At 41.8% G+C, this 22,305-nt stretch overlaps 1 protein-coding gene across 1 annotated transcript in view; it reads left to right on the plus strand.

Annotated features, from left to right (window-relative positions):
* Positions 1 to 22,305, plus strand: part of LOC308069074 (uncharacterized protein) — an 80,539-nt gene that overhangs the window by 29,291 nt on the left and 28,943 nt on the right. Inside the window, exon 2 of the mRNA XM_080400820.1 lies at positions 9,317 to 9,426. The gene's annotated coding sequence lies outside the window, so the exon portion shown is untranslated. The remainder of the gene's footprint in view (positions 1 to 9,316; positions 9,427 to 22,305) is intronic.

Here is a 22,305-nt window from a genome sequence, read left to right on the forward strand (position 1 = left end):
TTATTTTTTGAGAAAGTTTGGTTTGTTTCTGATTAATGTTTGTACTGATTTAATGCCTCAGACAGACAGGGGCCAAGACTCCTTTGCACAAGGTGCTATACAAAATCAGGCACCATAAACAGATGCTGTATTAACAGCATACAACCCTGGCAGGCTGTTTGTTTTACTTGGCAGTATTACCTTTTTGTCTGAACTGATTCAGCAATGATGCTAAAGGCATAACCTGTCACATGCTGATCCTAAATCTGACTCGGTTGCGAAGCTTCCCCCCGCGCCCCCCCCCCCCCCCCGCCCCCCCCCCATCAAGAGGCTGAGGGATGATTGTTTCTTAACTAAAATCGATGGACCTGTACTTAAAAATCACCTTGGTATCATGTCATCGGCGAGAGTGATGAAGGGAGAGGTTGCTCTGGGTTTTAGAAACAGTGCTGCATGGCTGCCTTCGGTTCACTCCTAAGTTCATCAGGGAGTTGGCCCAGCTTCGACCTCCTGTGCTGTTTGGATGCATTCATTTTTGTTTCATTGAGTCATTCAATTATTATGTCGAATTTGAGATGGAGAGCAGTACAAATTATTTTGGCCCAAACCCCTTCTTTAACCCTGTTCGCAGAGGTGAAAGGCTAATACATTAAACCTACCAACCCATGAATACAGATTACTTTAGCCCTTTTACAGACAATACTCTCCAATCTCAGTTTTTCCTTTTGCAGGAATCAGTCGGTGGTTGGGACAGGGGCATTGGGTGGTGACAGTAAACGGCAGCACTGTGGTTATTACAGGCTGTGTAATTCCTTGTCCTTCAAGAAAACTTGACAGTTACTGAAGGGGGATGCGGTGGGAGTAATACTGGATTTTGCTTTAACAACAGGACAGAATTATCTTTTTTTAAAAAAATATCTTTTGTTAGTATTTTTAAAAGGCTTCTACGTGCTCACATTCAGATTTGCTTTTTGCTTTGCCAGTGCTGAGCGCCAAGTTCACACCTTTGTGCTGCTACACGGCTGCAGCACCTTGGTGTGCAGCATGGCATGGGCTCCCTGTGCTGCCGACTCAGTGGATAGGTAGGCAATAGTAGACTGAGGGTCTGAAAGCACTTCAGAGCTGTTCTAGAGAATATAATCCTTTGCCAGTTCCCCTGGCTATCCTAGCTCTCGGTAGCTGTACTAAAGAAGAAAAAATGGGCTTTAACTTGCAATGACTCTTGTTAAAGTGGCAGTGAAGACAAAGTAATGTGGAACACCAGCTGAAATTCAGCCTTGACCTCATCTAGCATTTAATTTGAACTCATAATCCAAACTAAAAGCCAAATTGCTTTCTGTTCGCAGTTATTTTAAGTAGTGTTAACTCTGGCTAAACTGATGAGCCTTTTATTGGTTGGTTTACTTCAGGTGTTTACTCTCCTCTCCAGATATCCTGTCAGTGTTTTGTAAAGTGGATTTTTATTAGTGTGCTACAGAAGTTTATGGAGTTGGAAGAAGTAGAATACCTGTAAAAAGGCAGATGTAGTCCTTTAAAAGATGTACTTTACAGCCTTAAGGCTTGCCTAGTTTGGTTTTCAGCCCTACAGACCAGCATCCAATGAAAGACATTAGTCTCTATATTGCAAACCTGCCCTTGCTTGGAACCTCAGCTACTTGCAGCTGATGCAGCACTGTGACTGCTTCAGACGTGCTCAGTGCAGATCTGGTTTCCATGGTGACCCAAAGCTTTTGTCAAAATATACCCAATGGCTTGGACAGAATTGGGTATATTGCTTTGTTGTTCTTGCGCTAACATGGAATGTTTCTTTCGCTAGCCTTGCATTCAGGTTGCCTTTGCTGCAGGGATGCTGTAGCCAGGCGCATTAGTACATGGGTTCTTGGCAGGTTTTCCTGTTGGGTTACACGTTCATTGCCTTTGGGGGTTTCATCTCCCCTTCTCACTCCGTTAATCACAAAGAGATGGGACAGAAAGAAATCCAAGGAAACTATAAAATGTGAGGCATTACATGATGAAGCACAGAGGACAAACCTTTCATTGCTTGGGGGAGACCCTCCTTGGAGGGTGATGATGAGGCAGCACGCCTACTGGCAAGTCCTGTCCGAGACCTCAGATTCCTAAGCTGGGGAGTCCCTGGCAGGGGAGCAGATGCACCATTTAAAGGGGTGCCCCAAATTGCCATTAAATCTGTAAAATCTTATGAATTTGCTGTTTAATGCTCTTGTTAAATTTTAAGGGCCTTATCAATGAGTTGAAACAGCATAATTACTTTTTTTTCCCTTATGTAAAACTAATATTTAAATTCTTTCCAGTACCTGCTTTCCGTCTTGCTCCCAGGCTCTCCATAATATATGAAAGTAATCCCATTGGTGACCTTTACAACTCTGATTCGGTTTGGCTCTGCAGGAATTTTCTGCTGTTTGGCTGGCTGTGGTTTTGGTGGTTTGTTTTTCCTCAGTTTTGCTTTTCTCAACGTAGAATAATAATCAGAGGAACAAAATTGTTTGAGGCTATAGAAAGAGGACTATTTTTTCTCATCAAACATAATAATATTTTACAATAAACACAGCAGTTTAAATGTATCTCATTGGCATATCTCCACAAAGGCACTTGGTGAGGCTGCAGTTAGTGTGCTTTGCCTCTCCTTGTATTAGTTTGATCACATAAGCAGCGGCCCATCTGACAGCTCTAGCACCTGGATAGATAATTAAAACTCATCAACAAAACAACAAAATGCGGTATGTAGTGGGAATCACCTGTACTAGCATTAAACACTGCAGATAATTATATCGCAGCAGAGGTTGGAAAGCCAGCTTCTCCGTGCTCTGAAAGGTCAATAAAAAGGCCCATTCATAATGAAGAAAACATTAGAGAGACTGGATTTTCATCTCCCTGTCATTAGATCCTTTGCTTTTAAGGTTTTGCAGAGGCAGAAAAAAGATTCTGTTGAGGAATTCATTGTTTCTGGAAGCTAAACAGGTGAAGATTTAGGTTTGCTCTTGTGTACTGCGTTATTGAAAGCAAATGTGGTGAACCAAAGGCTTTTCTTGGGGCTTGCGGTTCTGTTCTCCCCTCTCCACCTTCCACTGCCTTCCTTCTCTGCTTGCTTTTTTTCTTCTTATTTGCAAGGCATCACATTAACTCCACTTACAAGTGAAATTTCTCTTTTCTTCCTGTTTACTTTCTCCAGGGCATTTTTATTTTTTTTTCCTTGGCCCTTCCTAAAGGGCTGATTTGGAAATATCACATATTGACAAGGGAGAACACACTCCAGGCTGACTTATTTGCTGTGACAGCCTCTTTCTTAAAGCAGTCATCCAGAGAAGAGATTTTCGTGTTCCAGAGATGGAAAAAGGATGCCTTGCAGCGTTACCATGAAGGATAATGAATTAAGTCTGTCTCTTACTGTAAAACCATTAGAGAAGTATAATAGACCTTGAGAAAGAGGCTTAGGTACTGATGTCTTGGCTATAGTAGTGTGCCTAGGCACACGATGGCTGCCGTGTCTGTCATTGCAGAAAAAAAATAAAATAACATCTGTGTAAAGTAAGTGTTTCAGTTGAGGGCAGAGGGAAAGAGTATCTTTGCTTTTGGTGACTGGTGCTCATGAAGGCAGGTGAGGCAGCTCGGTCTGCACATGTGGGCATTAAGAAACCCTTGTTAGAGGTTGCTGTAGGTGGAGGGTAGCGCCAGCTCTGAGCAGGGTTTGTCAGCAGCAGCAGCAAGGGATGGAAATGGCAGCACAGTGCTCTCCGTACAAGTCCAAGTTCACAGACGTGTAGCCTGAAATTTTCTGATCCTCAGGGTATTTAAGAGCCTAGCCCTGGACTCTGACCATCTGCTTGTGAATTCAGAGGGAGTGGGTGACTTCCCCATTTGTAGCGTTTTCCAGTACGCCCTGTTTGCAGGAGCTCCCCGCCCTGGTGTCGCAGAAAGCCTTGCTCCACCTCAGAAGTGCTTGTCTCTAGAGTATAAGGGTGAGGAGAAAGAGGGTGTGTTGGGCTGAAATGGATGCTTGGGCCTCTAGGCTTGTTGTGGACTTCTGCACGGATTTTTGGTTGCTCTACTCCTGCTGACCCTAGTATGATGGCTGCCTGCCCCCATGGTTTTGGCACCGGTTTTTCTTGTCTTCTTACTGGCATTGCACCTGCAATGATTAATGCTGAAAGGCATTTTTCTTCTGGCAAACATATCACCACAGACATATCTAGCCTGATGCTGTCAACATGTGTGTGCTATTAACGTTTGTGGAAAGGCCTAAAATAAACATCACCTGCCAAACTATTATTGTTTCTTTCTTTGTTTTTTTTTTGTTTTTTTTTTTTTTTTCTCTTGGTAAATATATCAGAAATGTCAGCATTGGAAGAAAGCAAAGATATTGGAGCAGGAGTAAGGAGCTGTTTATGTCTTAAAGTGTTCCTATCTCACTATCACAAAACGACCTTGTCACTTAAAAATCATAAAACTGTTGCCAGGGAGAAGGAATGGGAGTTTGCTGAAGGGAAATGAAGTTTTAGTGGTGGGGTTTTTTTTTCGTTGGTTTTTTTGTTTGTTTGTTTGTTTTTGTTTTTTTTTAAGTCTGAACTGGGAGTTGCAAGCAGCATTGAGCCCTGCAGCTGCTTCTGAACTCAAATGCTTCCTTCAGTCCCACTGCTATAAATGCAAAACAAATGCCACATGAATTATTATTACTGTTTCACATTAAAACTCTTGAAAGTCATTTTCCACGGGAACTGGGAGAAGTTCTGAAAAAATAATCCATGCTTTCTGTTACAGTGTCTGTGTTACACTGGATTGACACTTCTCTTCTAGGATAAATACTTTTCCACATCTGAAAGACAGAACAGGTACATTAATAAGTGGTGGGAATACATGTAGCTAGAAAGAAGGCAAAAAGAAACCCCCTTTCTTTCTTCTTCTTTCTTTCTTTTTCTCTCTCTTTTTTTTTTTTTTTCTTATGACTGGGACAATTTATAATTTTCCCAGGGGGTAATTTTTCCTCGCCAAAACATATAAGTGAATAATGTGAACTTCTGTTTATGAGATGCTGGGTTCTTAAAGACTGCTGAGTATCTCAGACTGATTTTTAGGAGGGTTTTGAGTTATTCTCTTTTCCTGAGCTACAGGAATATATATTTCCATCAGTCTTTCAAGTCGGGGTGAAAATACAGATCTCGGGTTATGCTTTGGTTTCTGATCTCTTCGTTGGTTTTGGTAGGCATCTGCACCTTGGCAAGTGGATGTGACGTACTGGCCTTTTCATTGCCCTTTGCACCAACATAAGCATTTTCAAAGGAAACCTGGGCACTGGCAAGTCACAGTTTCCATGTCTTGCGAAATGGAAGATGCAGCAGGCTTTTTGCCTTGCTAGCCTGAATGCTGTGGCAGCGTGGTGAGTTATTTCTGAAGAGCTGTGTGGATGCTCTTGGTCCCGGCAAAGTGTCCACGAATCCCAGCACCAGTTATGGAGGTGGCCTGAGACATGCAGGGTCTCCGAGAAGCAAGCTGTATCTTCATGTGCCCACCTCGCACTTCAGGGAGCAACAGAGAGGAGCGATTACAGTTAGAAATAAGGATTTCCAGATAAAACAAACCAACCCCAAACAACAGGATGGTGTTAAATTTCTTGTCAGATTTAATGATAAATGGCAATAAAGGGAACTAAAACCACTTGAGGGGCTCCTTTAATTCTTCTGTGTCTCCAGAACATTTGCCTTAAAATATGGTACAAACTCATAAAATTGAAGCTACTTTTTTAACAGGCATAAAATTGTGTATTTGTTCCCCCAAATTCACAGATTTCTCCCACAGCTCTCTTGTTTTCTTGGTGTCGGAGCATATGGAGAATGAGAATATATTCCAAGACACCAGGGTTCGCTTGGGAAAGTTGTGCCGTGAGGGTAATGCAGGGGCAAGGGAAGTAGTTTCATCTGAAGGAGCTGATGAATCAGTGTTGGAAATATATTTATATAAACTAATATACTGCTTGCCAAAAGACAGTAAAAGAGGTATTGATGGCTGTAAAAAAGGTGACTGTAGTTTTTTGGAGTACAGTTATGCTAGAGCCAATGATGCAAACAGTTTCTGCCCTGTTTTGGAGGGGAGTCTGGCAAGATGTAGAGCTGCTGTTTCTAGCATACAGCTAAGGGACTCGGGTAGTATTCCTGCAATCGATCTACAGAAGAGACAGTTTTATGAACCGATGCAGCACTGGTTCTTACTGCGAATTGTAACTCCAGTAGTTAGTGAAGATCTTCCTTCAAGAAAGGAGGGAAAAAAGAAAAGGAAAAACAACCCATAATTAAAACAAGGGATTCTTGTTGTATTGGCTGGAAAGGTCAATACCCAGCAGCGAGCTTCGCAACTTGCAGGAGTTTGGAGCAAGTATTACTAAAACCCAAGCACCAAGAAATCCCAGGGTTCATTGTATAATCCCATAATTCACAAAGAAGAGCTCATGGGCTGATTTGCTGGGAATGCAGTAAAGCAAGATTATATTTCCCCACCGCCCACCCCTGTGTTTTCAAGTCTACAGATGCATCTTCTTTTAAACATCTCCTTTTCTGTGTCAGTTCTTGTGTGTCACATAGTGCCACCCGGGCCTTTAATCTGTTGGGAAAGAAATAAAAAAAAACCTGAAGGGACCAGGAAGCTGTTGTGAAAATGAAGAAAAAGTTTGAGCAAAAGCACAGTGACCAGAGCTTTAATGATGAGTTTTTTTTACCTCTTTCTCTGCTTAAAATTTTCATAGACTGATGTCTGACAGTAGTAGTTGGTTAAACAGTTATTAGGGTTTTTCCCTAAGGTTTTAAGTCCATATTGCCCTCATCTCTTAGCGTGTTAGAATGGGAGCCTGCGTGTTTCACCCTGGGGTGATAAAAGGAAACTAAAAATGCTAAGTCTAGACTCTGGACTGCTGCCCATAGGAAATGGCTGTGAAAAAGAGAGGAGGCTGAGTTTCTCTGGTTTTGGTGGGGTGTTTTGTATGAGCCCTTTTTTGCAAATTGTGTGAGGTGACATGGCATACTATTTGAGCTTTTATTTAGGACTTTTTCACCTGCTTTTCTGTTGTTTACCCCCGTAAGGTGATACTGTTGATTTGATTTTGCCTGCTATTGAAGTTTCTGTGCTTGGTAGGCACAGTGCTTTACCATCCCCCAGTCCCCAGGGATGTGCAAGGGGGCTTCAGGACTGCCTAGAGTTAGGGGGAAAAGCCCATACCACCACTCTGCATTCCCAACTTGACCTCTTGTATCATGGTGTTTTTTACTCTCTTTGGTGATATCTCAGAAGGCAGTGTGCATTTGGAGAGGTTAAAGCTGGTGTTCACGACTTTTGACTTCCAAACCAAGTTTTGAAATACTGGTTATGAACCTGGAGCTTTCTGGGTTGCGTGTTTTCACTTCTGGTTTTTGACCACAAGGAAACGCTTGGTCAAGTGGTGATTCAAACCAAACACTTACAGATAGAAAGAAAGAAAAAACACGCAGATGAACCCTAAATGTCTGTTCCTCCCCCCACATCCAGTTCCTTGCAATTTTTGATCCTCACTCATGCTTTTGAAATGTCTCTTTGATCCATTGCTGCTCTTCTATATAACGTGGCCAGGAATGTCGCTACAGCCAGAGAGACTATTGATTAGGCCAGTGCAATTGCTTTTTGAAAGGCACATTGAGCCCAGTAAACGATTTTTGTTGAAAGTGAAGGTTTGGATGATGTTCAAAGCCTCTCCTGGAAGACTGCCCGCTTGCATGGTCTAGTCTACCTGTGATATCCCAGCCAAGCCACCTAAGTGTGAGTAGCAAGGGTGAGGACAACATAGTTACCCTGTTCTGTTAATTAAACTGTTTTTCTGTGTGTATAATAAACCTAGTCAGTTGCTGTGATAACTGTCATCTTTCAGCTAGGAAAAAAGAGAACAACCCAGCCCTCTGGATTGTGTGTTATCCAGCAAAACAGCCTGATGAGCAAGCGTATCAGCTCTTATTAATCTTTCCATAAAATTAAAGAAAGTATGGAGCTTAAGGCAGTCACTAATGAATCAATTTTAATTTATGGGCTCAAATAAAATCTGCATTAAGGATGACAAACTGTAGCCTCAGGTAAACATGAAGCATTTCCACTGCAGACCTAAATGAGTTCTGTGCTGGATGTCACAGCTTCTGCTAGAAGAGCAGGAGTGTCAGGGGTCTTATGTCACATCAGAGGATGCAGCATCGCAGAGAAAGTAAATGCAATGAACTAGCCCTTAGGAGGTCTCTTTGTCGTGCAAAAGCATAAAAATCAAATGCTAACTATACTTCTCTCTCTTCACACACATACACCACACACACACCCCCCCCCCCAACAAACAAGCTGAGGATTCTTCTCTGTAAAACTGCTGTAAACTAAGTAATTTGGCATTCCACACATGCTAAAATCAGTCACCCATGGATGTGAGTCATATGTGCCACAGAGAAAGCATCTCGCAAAGCCCAACCTGTGTGCGTGCATAATCGTAACCTGAAAGATGCTTGCTGCAGCGGACAGGGTCGCTTCCTTCTCTGTGCACTTGTATGGCAAGTTCTTTAGTGAGAACAAGGTTTGCTTCTGGAAAAAATACATTGTCTCAGTAGGTGCATCCATGCTGGGCAGAATGCGTAACTAAAACTTGGCCATTTATAACTGATGTGTGTTGGCTCTGTGTGAAAAACTACTTGACAATTAAAAATCCACTTAAAATTAATCTGGTTTTAGACACCTTATTGGGTGATTATTTTTTTCCCTCAAAGGTTGCTGTTTCTAGTCTTTGTATTAAACATTATTTGAGATGACTGTTTTTGTGGGAACACTTTATAAATACGTTGTAAAATGTATTTATTATGCCTGCTATAAAATATACAATGATTATTTTTGCCACAAGTGTTGTCGGTTTAGTCTTTGCGTTTTGTTTCGTGGGAATGCTGGTATTTAAGGTTAGTTGAAATCACTGTGATGGAGTTTGTGTTTCAAGATTTAGAGGACCACATATCTGTAACTATTTGGTTTTATTTATTGTTATTTGTTTTAAACCATCCTCTCAGTTCCGTTTTAAAAAAATAATTCCTAGTGTTGTAAGAACTGCTTGGAGGGAAAGGGGTTGTGCCACCATATGTCTTCGCTTCTGGCGATAAGCTGATGAAGACATCAGCGTTTGCCATCAGCCTTTACACGCTCTCTGTCGAGCTTCCCCAGCTGATGCTGAAGTCCTGGCTTCTGCGTGTTCACTCCTGTTGACACTGTGGGGGCTGCTGCTCAACCTCTTGACCTGTCCTTCTGTCTGGACTGTTTTCTGACTCCCTTTTTTCTTGTTTTTCAGATGCAGTAATCGGACCCAATGTGCAGTTGTTGCTGGCCCTGATGTGTTTCCAGACCCTTGCCCTGGGACATACAAGTACCTGGAAGTGCAGTATGAATGCGTCCCTTACAGTATGTATTTTGATATATTTGCCTTTGTTTCTTTAATAGAGATCTGATTGATTGTGGAGACTAGGCCATCCTTGAGCTTGTCTGTTGTTGCCCAAGGGCAAGTAAATGCTTGGTGACAAACCAGGTACATCATATGAGACTGAGCTAGCAAGCTATAAAAAATTTCCTCTGTGCAAGATTTGTGTTCATGTTAAAAATATCCTAATAGTGCCCCATGTTTTCCATGTAGTACAGTGTAACAGTGACATGTCTCCTTTTGGAAAACACTTGGGAAGCAGACCGGGAGAATGAAGCACTATTGCTAGCTTATAGTTTCTCTTTCCAGGGTTTTATGCTTGTAATCATATAGCAGCGCACTTTGACCAGCATGTGTCCATGTAATTGGTGACATTTAATAAGTGCCTTAAATACAGTATTTGTATCACTGAGGAGGTAGAAAGCTAGTGTTTCGGGAAATTTGATGTTTGATGATAGAAAATACTAATTTATAAGCTTCTAAGATTATGAAGGCAAATTACAGGCAAGCTATTTAGCCTAAATTTTTGCAGGTAGACAGACAGTCATCTGGGATTACAGAATATGTGCCAAATGGGAAGTGTCAGAGCTACAAAAAGTTAAGTATATCTCAGGTTTTGCTTCCTGTAGAAACCAAATGTGTTAGGTGCAGTTATGGTCCTACTATCAAAAACGGCATACCTCAAAAAAGGCATAAAAACAGTAATAGTAGGAGTGCACTTTTTGTTAGCAGTCGTAAAGGCTGAGCGGTGAATAGCAGCACCATCTCTAGGTTCTCAGTTTGTGTAGGCCAGTGCTCATAGCACAGCTCTCAAAATAGTAAAGCAGGTACAGGAATGGATGCTTTTTAGCTACAGAGTTGCATTAGACTTCAGTTTGCTGAAACCCAGGATTTGGCTTGAGGACTAAAAGCATCTTCTTTGTTGCCTTGAGCATGGGCTGCTGGAGAGCAGATGTGGCTGACAAATGATAGACATGCTGTCTGGAGGGGAAGCAAGAATTTACAATCCTTTGGGTGGTCCCTGTCCCTCATGCAGGAGGTGGGCACCTGTCTGCCACTACGATGTGGAAAGGTTGTGCAAGGTTTTGCTTGTGAAACCACGAGTTGAGGGATGCAGCTAAGACCACCTCTCTGAGCAAAGGAGACCCTCTCTGCTGAGCGACTCTGTCTGCTGGCAGGGGTCTCAGCATAACCATATTTGATCTTTTCTAAACAAAAATGTGAAGCTTCTAAATGCAGTGCTGGAATATTTTTAATGGGGTGAGCTATTAAACCCATGGAAAGAATGACATCAGGGCTTAGGGTCTGCCCTAGCAGGCTCGTACCAAATTACTGGTTTGGAGTTGTTCCACTCTAAATGAGATCTTTCATTTTACACACAACACTGTGTGCGGGGAGGGCAAGGGGAGATTGGTTTCTACTTATCATAGCAGGTTGTATTTCCTTGTGATTTGTGATTTGCGTGAGGTATGCTGCTCCCTTCTGAGACTGAGCTGGTAAAGCAGTAGTGATTACATAGTATGCCTCTGTAGCCCTTGTTGCATATAAAACAAAGAGGAATAGTGGTGTCTTGTGAGAAAGGTAATATGTGAATATTATGCCCTGAGGTGTTAATCGGACCTGTGTACAAGATGTAAAGTAACTCTTGTGAGGGGCTGCTGAGTACCAAACATACGGTAGGGATTGAGTGTATTTTAATGAACTGAATGTGGGGAGGAAAACAATAATGACAAGTCATGCTGCCTTTACAGTTAAGTTAGTGGTTTAGCTGGCTGTTTCCTCGATTTCTTTATAAATCAAATATAGGGCCTCTGCTACTAGCTACAGTTATGGGGGTGGAAATGAGGGGGAAGCACATTGTAAAATAGGGTCCCATCTCCGCCCTTGTTTTTCTGTATCGTCTAGGAAATTTTGGGTCAAACCTTAATTATTGTTATTCAGTGTAGCTCCAGGGAAGTTGGTTGTGTTCAGGCAAACTGTGTCCCTTCATCTGCAGACATGGAAGGGGAAACCTAGGGCTCCTTTTTATTCTTGCCCTACCTCGGTCTCTGTCTGGCTTTGTTACTTGCTCCGTTTCTGCCCTCTGAAAATGGTCAGCTCAGCTGTACAGATGTTCCTTGCCTGGGCCCCAGGAGTGCCCCATGAGCGAAGGCCATCCAGGTGATGGGGAAGGTGTCAGCTCTGGACAAGGAAGTCAGCGAGGGTATGGTCGGACCAAAGCTACCCCGGCGGATGAAATCTGTTTCCCCTTTGATGCCCTTGGTGATACCTCTGCCATTTGCTGTGGGTCAGTTGGTCCCCTTGTCACTGAGCCCACGTGCTTCAGCCTGCCTAGCTGAATTTGGGCTGTTGCCCATGTCCTTTCAGGTCCAGCTTTCTTAGCATTGCTACCCACACCCAGCTGCCTTGCGCGATGCTTCACTGGAGGGAGGGGAGTGGGCTCTACAGGTTCCATGGTGCTGGCTGCTACTGGGGACAACCCCTCCTTATCCGCTGACGTTTCCTCAGTGGCTTCGTGCACCAAGCCCTTGGTGAATGGTGGTGTCTGCCATATGGCCACCTCCTAAAGAAAGACAGCAGCTGCGTAACAAAGGAATTAATATGTCAGCAGGCACTTGTACTTGTGTGCAATTCCAGCTTTCTTTGTCTGGTTGGATGAGTTACTCCTTATGGTTTCAAATTACTCCTTATGGATGGAGAGAGAGAGTTTACCTAAGCGCTCGCTCAGCAGCAGAAGGGAGTGTGTGTGTGTCTCAAGAGAGCAGCGTTTAGGAGTCATCTTTAACATATGTTGTTAGGGCTGACCTTAGGTGCTTATGCTCAATATAGTGCTAGTGTATACACTCCCTTGGAGAAAAATTACAGAAGATTTAAAACTCCATTGGGTAGCATGCTCCTCTTGAACTCTTATTTATTTATTAAATTTCCCACCAACAACTCATTTCATTTTCAAAAGGAAAGCATCCCCCTTTCCTGTCAGGAGGGGGGGGAAACCCAACCTCTTCTAACTTCAGTAGTTCATATATTTTAAAATGTCCTCTGTGTTACCCTCTGCACCACATTCCTGTGTGTTCAGTACAGATACTCCTGATAATGAGAGTTTCATGAGGCTGCAGTTACTTGACATGTGGGGAGGAAAACAGATGATCACGCAGACAGCCCGGTTGTCTCCTCGTTTTGCTGATCCTGTAGTCAGTTTATGTGATGGCAGATGCTGTCTGAAAAAATGGACAGTCATTCCAAGGATCTCTGGACTTTGTTTGTTGCCCTCGACAATGAAAACCAAGTGAAAAACTGATGATTTCAGCAGGTTAAAAGATACTGGGCCTAAATTGACAGGCCTCAGTTGCATTGAAGTTGCCAAATTATTTTTGTCCTTGTCAGAGCAGGCCTTGGCATGTGCTCTTTATTCCTCTGACACCTGCCTTAAAGACTGCCCCTTTTCTTCCAAAATACTGAAATTACTACTCCAGTTTTCTTAAATTGAATTTTCTTTCTGACCAAGACAGCTTTTCCCTGGTTTTCTATTAATTATTTGCTACTCCAGACCTGTAGTTTGCTATTGCTAGAGCTGTGCATACATGGCACGTTGCAGAGAGATGTCTGAAACTGCATTTTAGGCAGTGTTGCTCTGTATGTAAGTATGAGAAACCTTGCTCTGCGAGGGTCCCTTTGATCCAGTACTCTGTTGTTTCCTAGTGCATCCCTTCCCTCTCTCCTTCTCCCTTTACAAAGCAGCATTAAATGGATAATGAGAATAGCAGTGGTGGAGGTGGTTTGTGAAGCTAGGCCAACTCTCTGATTGCAGAAACACCTCAGTATCTTCTTCTGGTGCTTGTACAGTCCTGTTGTCCTGGTGCCAGTACATGTAGGACTGTAATTTTTCTTACTTCACCCTTGTAATGTGCTGAAGAACTTCCCGTTTTGCTCATGAGCCAGCACAGAAAGCAGATGAACAATTTATCCGATGCCATACACGAGACTGGTGACAACCAAGAGAGTCCGATTTTGCAAGAGCTTTGGCGACAGGGAGAGCTGCTGAGCTAGTTGTCATTGTAAGTAGCCGGTTTTTGTATGGGTAATCTGACAAATTCAAACCAACGTGTTGGTTTTCCGTATAGAAACACAGCCTTTAGTATGTGTAAACCCTCCATGTTTTAGTAGCCCTTTATGTATTTTCGAGATGGATGAAGAGAAAGAGCAATCCACTTGGGGCTGACAAGCCTCCTTGCCTTTGCTCTCCTGAGCGTGGGAGCTCTGTGAGCCACAGCGACAACGCTGCCCTTCATGGGTGATACCCCAAGTCAGAACAGGGGGAGATTTTCCAACATGTGAGCAGCTACCCCCCACTGGCTTTGACCGAAAATCAGGGATTGTCTGCATTTAGATTTTACTTTAGTTTTGAAAAAAAGTGTGAGTTGAATGTGTGGAGGTATTTCAAAGTGCTTTTTCTGTTCATTTCCCCCTTGAGACAGCTGTTCAGGCTCCCAAGGATCCAGCATGGTGCTAGGAAGAGGATTTAGCTAGCAGAGTTGAAATTTACCTTCAGTTTTTTCTGAACTCTCAGTTCCCTTAGGTTCTAGGTTTTGGAGTTCGCAGAATAACTTGTGCACTGTTGTCCTCCAGAAACAGTCTATTTTTCTACTAGAATTGGAAAATCTAAGGTAAAGGGCAGGACAAAGTGTAAAAAAGATGGGGGCTTAACGAGGGCCGTTGCTGCATTAACGGAAAGGATGGCAGCAGAAGGGAGCAAGACAGGTGGCCCAGGCATGGCATAGCCCACTGTGATGATAACTTGTCTCGCACCCAGGCGACAAGTCTTCCATCAGCTTTTAATATTGGGGAGATCTATTCAAAGGGCTGCTCCCCGCAAGGGAAAAATATTTGTGGCTTCTGAGGAAAGATGATTCATCCTTTCTTTCTGTTCCTCTGGGTAAATGGGCTAATAAATGTTATGAAGGCACCAAATATCTTTGGTGCTCACAGAGATTTTCCTGCTTCTTAAATGCTAACAAGGGGAAGGAAAACAACACTTGAGCATGGTTCATCTTCTCTTAAGACTTTTTTTCTTTTTACACATGGAACCTGAAATCACATTTCCCAATTACTGTATTGATGGAAGGAAAGGTCATTTCTTTGCTAGAAATATCCCTATTATTGCTGACAGAAGAATAGACGGGCTCACATATCAAAAAAAGTGTGGGATGGTAAATGTGATGTGGGAACAGACTTCAATAAAGTTTTATTGTATCACGAGTGGACTGAAGTGCATTTAAAAACATTAAATGAAGGCTCACGATATCTGCTCCACTGGACCTTCGGGCCAGTGAATAGACAGATAATTGAATAATGACATTTTTAAGAGAATGCAAGCACTAGAAAGCAAACTGATGTTTTCATTGCTCCAAGATTGCTGGTGGAAGGGGGAATAGGGGGGAGAAGCTGGGAGAAAATTGCAATCTGAAAGCAATTTAATGAGACCACTTTTCCCAAGAATACAGTTCTTAATAATTTCTGGAGTGCTACAAGACCATTATGTGGCCTCCAGACTTTCCCTGCGTGTGTTTTCTTGCCGCCTTCCCTATCGGTCGAGAAGCAGCGTTTGCCCATTGAGAGCAGTGCTGTGTTTTGTTAAACAAATGGACGTGTGGCTTCTCCACTTTTCTTTTGCTCTGGGTTTCTGGGTGTTTTGTCTTTTCCCAGGAGAATTTGGTCCTCTGGGGCCCACCAGCGAAAATGGCAAGCATTCCCAAGGAGTTAAACCCAGCTATTGGTGCTTTGGTCAGTAATGAGTGATTTCCACCTGAAGCCAGGAATCCTTTGTTTTATTTAGTTAAATAAATGATTTGTGTGCTTGGGCTAGGAACAATAATTAAGACTAACCAACCAAACAAAAACCACCAGACCTAACTACCCATTATGATCATTTCTGAGCAAAGATTCTTTACTTTGTATCCTGCTGACTAATTGCCTTTCTTCCAAGGCATACAATTTCCTGGGCATTGCAACCAAAAAAACCTTTTTTTTGTATTCGCTGAAACTTCCAGCTTTGCTTGTTTGTTCTTTATCCACAGAGGCAGAAATTAAGGATGTGGTACTTGCCCTGTCAGTCTCCTTTCACTGTGTGTTTGTGGGGAGAACGGACCTACACAACAGCCAGCTGGAAAAGACCCTTAATTAAAATAACCTGCTATTATGGTACTTTGCGATCATGGAGGCTGAGCTATCTGCATAGGTGTGTGCATGGTTTTCAAGGATGGGAGGAAAGGTAAGTGCTGAGATCTGGGGGAAATTTTGGTGTTTGAAAACTTGAAAGTAGCCTGAGATGAGGGGAAAAGGACATTTTTTTGTGAGACACGGTGAAATATATGGCAATGTGGTTCATTTTTGGACCTAAGGTGAGTTTTGTTTAGATTAACAAGATGATTTCAGCTGTTTGTAATACCTACTGGTTTAAAAGTCTGTGGTCACCAGGAGCACTATGGATTTTCTTAGGAGAAGTTAGATAAATGTTAGATGGTCTCCATGGTATGAATGCCATCACTGCTTGCTCCATCAATAATTTCCAGCGTGCTCTTGTGTAAAACCAGCTCCTGCTATCTTGGTCCTTTCCTCTAGTGTCTGTGGGACACTTCTTCATGTCTCCAACTTCTGCCAGTACGAGCCTTTGTGTGAAAAGTAATCTTTTCTCTGTTTACCTCTGTTTCTCTCTTCTGAGTGTTTAGCTGGTCACTTCCTGAACTAGCTCATCACTCCCCAATGCCAGGCTTAAAATATTGAAATGCCTCTATTTACTGATGCATTCTATCTTTACGCCTTGTGTTGGTTCTGAAAATCCTATCTCCACATACAACAGGCAGTGCTCCCGTGTGTCTTTGAATCGCACATGCTATCTTTATCAGAGAAGTCGCCACGGTGCTTCTGGTTAATGGTATTAGTTCTGAAATGCAGCAGAGGAAAGGAGTTGGAGTCTGTTATAGCCTGGGCACCTATGAACTTGTCAGCCAACCACAGGGTGTTTTATTGTACATTCGCTGTCAAAGTCAGTAAGGACATAATTTGATGGACATGTATGAATACCACTTAGAAAAATAACTCGGTAGCTTACCAGCTGAACAGGTTGTTATGGAAGAGTCATTGCCAGGAGTAAGTGTAAATTCAGTCATATGAATGTTTGAGCGTCACTTCTCTGCCCACTTTAAAGTTGCACTCCTAATTAATCATGGAAGTGAGGTAACCCCAGAATGAGATCTGGTATTTAAGCTGGACATCTACAAGCTTTGTAGTTGTTGAAGATCTTGCACTCAAGCACAGTGAAAACCAAAGTGTTGCAGGAGGTGGAGGGGGGGGAGACAGTTTAATTTGCTCTCAAGAATACAGAAGGATGCCTTCCACCCCTGTATATTCCTTTTTCTCTGTTCTATTGTAACAGTTTCATTACCTCCAGATTTTTCAATTTTCACTCCAAAAAAGTGTATTTTTTCCCGCAACGTTAAAACATGTCTTTTTTTTTATCTGAAGGCTGAGCTAACCCATTATATGAACTACAAGCAGAGCAGCCAGCAGCATGCTCTACTGACAGGCGTCTGAATGGCACAGCTTGTTAGGCTACACGAGGTATAAATTAAACACACATGGTCTGAATGTCAAGTCTCAGAGTGAGAAAGGTGTATTTTTATTTATTTTCTGAGGCAAATTGAGAACTTCCTTTTCCACTAATTTGGAAAACCCTGAGCATCTTTTGGAGATGTTGGACACATTGAACATAGGTGAGAGAAACAGCAGGAATGATGTGATTCTTCTGGTGTGAAAATTTGGGTATTCTGGTGATAGATATAATTAAGGAGGAGATTAGATTTTTCCCTTCCATTTTCCCTTCCAATTAATACTTAAGTAGGTGGAAAGTGAAATGGGTACCAGTGAGAAGTTTGCAAGAGTAAAATTCACAGACTGAAGGGAATGCGGGGGAACATGGCAAGTATGACGGTAATTTAATGTTGGGTTTAATTTAATATTTTTTTTTTTCTGAAACAAGTGTACCTGGGAGAAGGTATTCTTAAGAGAATATAAAAAGGCTTCTGTGGTACAGCAAGAGAGGCAAAATTTACGTCTTTATCCCCGCCATCACCTCATGCTCACAAAATTTGCAATGTGGAGATCCAGACTGAATAAGTCAAAGACTTTACTGTAGATAAGTGTTTCTCACATCTGATGTTTTTCTTCATGTAGAGCCCGGTCAGTTCTCCCTAGGGCCTCTATAACTGGTTTATTATGGAAACTGAAGGTGGAAAACTGCGATGAGAGACATCTCATTTTATGAAGATTATGAATGTAAGGGAGTAACTCAATTCCTTGTGTGACTTCTGTGCACCACTTACTCCTTTCTGATCTTGTCTCACAGCAGCTGCATTTTTGGTAAGAAAGCGTATCTTGTTGCTTTAGGTTTAGCCATTTAAACTAAAAGTTGCTTAAAATCTTTCAATCTGTTGCCTGAATGCCTTTGGCCTTTGAGTCTGAATCAAAGGTCATTAAATCACAAGGTAATGATCAGTGTCAGCAAACTTTGGGTCATATCCTGGCAACCTGAGGCTATCTGAAGCCATTAGCTTTTCTCCACAAATTAGTCTTTGTCACCCCCATTTCTAGCATAGCAAATAACTGATACTGGCTCACCTAAAATTGGAATTGTAACCAGTACCGGGCAGAAAGAAGAATGAAATGTTGTTGAATTCCTCAATATATTAATACACTACCATCCTTCCACCTTAGAGGTTGATGGTTCCACATCCAAATAGCAGAGTGTCTTTTGGATGTCTGCAATAGAATTGTGTTTGCTTAACAAACATGTTGACGAAACAAAGCAGCGTGACTCCTGCAAATGTGCTTGTCTGGCATACCAATGGGGAAAAAACCACTGACTTTAGGTCATTTGTACATCTTTTCTGACAGGTCTACTACTAGATATTTGCCACCAGTTTCTTGTCTAAACATGACCCCATACTTCCCAATTATCTCTGAACAATTCTGTCATCATTAAGTAGAATGTATTTCTTTCTGTCTTCAACAATCATTGTTTAAATTGTGCTGTTATGCCAAGTGCCCTCTGGAAACATGGATAGGGATTTTATACATTTTATAACAGATCTACATGGAGATTATATTCATATTTCTAGATTTTTTTTCCTGTTACCCTTTCATTTCTTCAGCAAAAAGTACTGCAAAGTTTTCTTTCATTGGTGCAAGCAGTGTAAGGAGATTAAGACCATCCTTGCCAGGTGCCATTATAAATCCAAAAAAGAAATTAAATACATTTTTTGGTTTCTATTCTGGCCAATGGGGAGAACAGAATACGTATACCCAGTGGTTAAGTTGAGGATTGAAGTTCATGTCTTCTAGCACATGAGGGAGGAGGAGGGAGGGGGAAATTCGAGTGTATTAAGGCAAATCCCTTTAGTGTGTGAAATACGAAAACGCATCTTTCCAGATCTAAAAATACAACTTTGTTGAGTTTCTTTATATTGAAAGAGCTCCCAGGAAGAGAGCCAAATGTATCTGAATGTATTACTTTTTTACTCATTTCCTGCACTTCCCTTGCTAACAACATTTCCAGTCCACTTTTAATAACAATATAGGCCTGCACGAAACCACAGTAGTTGTATGTACCTCAAACTCTGGCAAAAGAGACAGAAACACAGACTGCATGGCATTTGACTTTTGTTAGCTGCTGTCTCTGTTTCCAAGAGCAATTAAATGGGAGGAGGATTTGTGGGAGGCTAAGGCAAAGGGGCCTTCCCCAGGGCATACTTTGGGGGGGTTGGGAAGGGATCAAGTTATACCTACATGTTTCCTAACCCAGACCTCACCAAAAAAATGACATGGCATGTCATTTACCCAGGCTGATTGCCAGGCTATGCAGAAATGTTCTTAAATGTTTTTCGGGGATGTGTCTGGCTTTTGCGGGGGGCAGTGACCAATTCAGATTAGAAAAGATTTCTTCCAATTGATTTCCTAGATGAATGTCTTGTTGAGGGTCTAAACTAATCTCCTCCTCCAAAGTCTTTTTCCCCTCCATGGGTAATTTAAATATGTCTGAGGTAGTTTCAAAAAATGCCTTCATCTTATTTATCTTTAATTTCTCTGTTCTACTCTAGAGGCCCACATAAAAGGATTTACATTGGGTATTTATCCTTTCCAATATCAAAAGCAAATTCCCTTCCAGGTCTCAATTTTCACCAATAATCCTCAGAGATGTATAATTTTAATTTACCTTGCAGATGACGTCTACCTGGTTTCTCTCTCTGCTTCTGTGAAGGTATTATTCAGCTGCCCTGCATTAACTCTGTTTTCTTCCTCTCTTGTGTGTGTGGAACAGTGTGTGTGAGTGAAACTATTGTCTTGCCCTTTGCAGGAGAGCACATGCTAGTTCAGCAGAGGCTTCGGCTAGCACCTCACTACGTAATCCAGCTGAGTCCTTCCTTTTTATGCCAGGAGAGGCAGTGTCGGGCCTTTGTCATTTTTGCTTTAAAACGTAATAATTGCACAGTTTTCAATTTAAGCTCTTGCAGAAGCTTGTGGGACCACGCAGACACACACTCATACCTGAAAGCTTCCAAAACCTCAGATGTTCAGATTCGCAAAATAATGGTTCTGCTAAACAGAACAGGAGCTGTTGCACTCTGTGGGATTTTGAAAATGAGCCCATTATTTTCAGGTGCCCTAATGAAAGCTAAGCTCCCCTAGAAATCTGCCTTTAGTGTCTGTATATGAGACACTCCAGAGTTATTCCACCTGTGTTGCTATTTAAAGTAACAAGTCGTGCATTTAAGTGCTATTCTGAATGCAACCTTAAAAGATGGTTCCATGTTTCTGCAGCAAAACTGAAGGAATGGGAAGGAATGTAAAGTCCACGTAGCAAATGCAGACTAGGGTTTGAAGATTTGACCCTGAATAGAAAAAAAAAATCAAGAAACAATACAAAGCTGATGTTGGAGGTATTTTTTATTGATAAGGCTTGGCAGAAAACATTGAACTTGTAAGATGAATGACTGATATTCTACCCTTGCTTAGGAGAGTAGAAAGGAGTGTCTAGTGGCTCTAACCACTAGTGGCTTCAGTATAAAATTACACTATATGGATACTGGTGGTCCTTTTCTTATCATAGGCTGAAATTAGTCCTGCTTCAAGTATAATTGCATTTGTATGCTATTGCTACTTTGGGTATTTATACTCAGGTTGGCAGTGCCTTTTTACTTTTAGAAACTTTTAGTTGATAGTCAGCGTAGAGCTGAAAATATGGAGGCATCAGCTATTAAAATGTCACAGGGAAAATGTGGTGGTATCTGAGTCCTGCCACAGGTTTGATACGGAGCAATGCATGTGCAGGGAGTGCCAGCAGTACATACAGGCACACCTGAGGTGGCTTTGATACCAACTAGAAGTGATGCAGAGGCACAAGGTGTGGCAGAGGAATAAATGTACCACGTGAATATTTGTATGAGGCACAGTTGCACCCCTAGATTTTTCCCCATTTTTTTCCCATTGAGACCACTGGGATGCTTCTACCTAGGCATGTGCTTAAATGCTTGATGAATGTCAGCTTGTTTTTACTTTTATGTATGCTGTGCACAAATAACAGAAGCGTAGTTTGGGGGTCACTTTATATGCTGAGGCTACATTTTCAAAGAAGGAACAAATGGGCCTTTGTCCATTTAAAGACTTACTCCGAACAGTGAGCATGTGCCATGTACATTTTCAATGACATCAATAATTAAATACGTTCCAGATGACTCTGGTCGGGGAGGATATTAGTAATTACCATAAAGTGACAAATTTACATTCTGTGCAGGTACTTTGAAAACAAAGTCTGTGTTTCAAATAGAATCCATTAAAAATATGTCTTGGTTCTATTGTCACATTTGTTAAATTAATGTCTTCAGTTTTAGGGGTTTTTTTTCTGGGTGTTTTTAATTGTTGATTGTGTTGTATGTTTTTAGTTTTTTCAAACAGACTTGATAAAGGTGCAGTAGTTGTCTTTGAGCACGTGCTTCTGATGAGAATCCAATGAAACACTTGGGAGTTTTCTTGTTGACTTGGAGGGAATTTGAATGTACAGAGTAAAATTGGGCAGTATTAAAATCAGTGCAGCCTTGGTTATTAAACAGAGTGAGTCTGAGCCCTCAGATTTGTGAGTGGAGAAATCTGTGGTGCAGAGATGATAATGAAGATATTTCCAGTGCAAAGGAAAGGCATTCCTTTCTCAAAGAGGACTGCTCCGTCCTCCTGTCTCCTCTCAGAGACAAAATTTAATTGCTATCAAAGTCCTATACCAGTTCCAGAGTACATAAAGCAATCATTCTGTTTTTCCCTTGATACAAGGAAGATTACAGAGCTATGGTTCATATATGCAAGAAGACATGAAAGGCCAAAGCTCAGTTAGGGTTGGAACTGGCCAGTGTTGTATCAGATAACAAGAAGGACTTTTTAGAGTACATTCATAGCAAGAGGAGGTCTAAGAAAACATTGGACCAATACTTGTTGAAAATTGTTATCTGACTGATAGGGATTGGGGAAAAAAAAAAAAAAAAAAAAAGAAGAAAAAGAAAAAAGGAAAGAGCAGAGGCATTCAGTGATGTTTTGGGTTTTTTTCTTGCCTCAGTCTTTTGGTGTTCAACTTTGTGGAAATCCTTTTCTGATTTTGATGGGCATTTTACTACAGCATTCAGTTGGAGACACTTACCCTTTAAGTACTACTGAGAGAGGCAATTGATGCAAAATCCTTCCATACCATTTTCTCAATAGTTAAAAAAGAAGCGGTGTTTTACCTACCAAAGTGTTATTAAAGGAAACTCAGCCATAGCAGCCAG

The sequence above is a fragment of the Falco punctatus genome, assembly GCF_963210335.1.
Source record: "Falco punctatus genome assembly, chromosome: 9".
NCBI lineage: Eukaryota > Metazoa > Chordata > Aves > Falconiformes > Falconidae > Falco > Falco punctatus.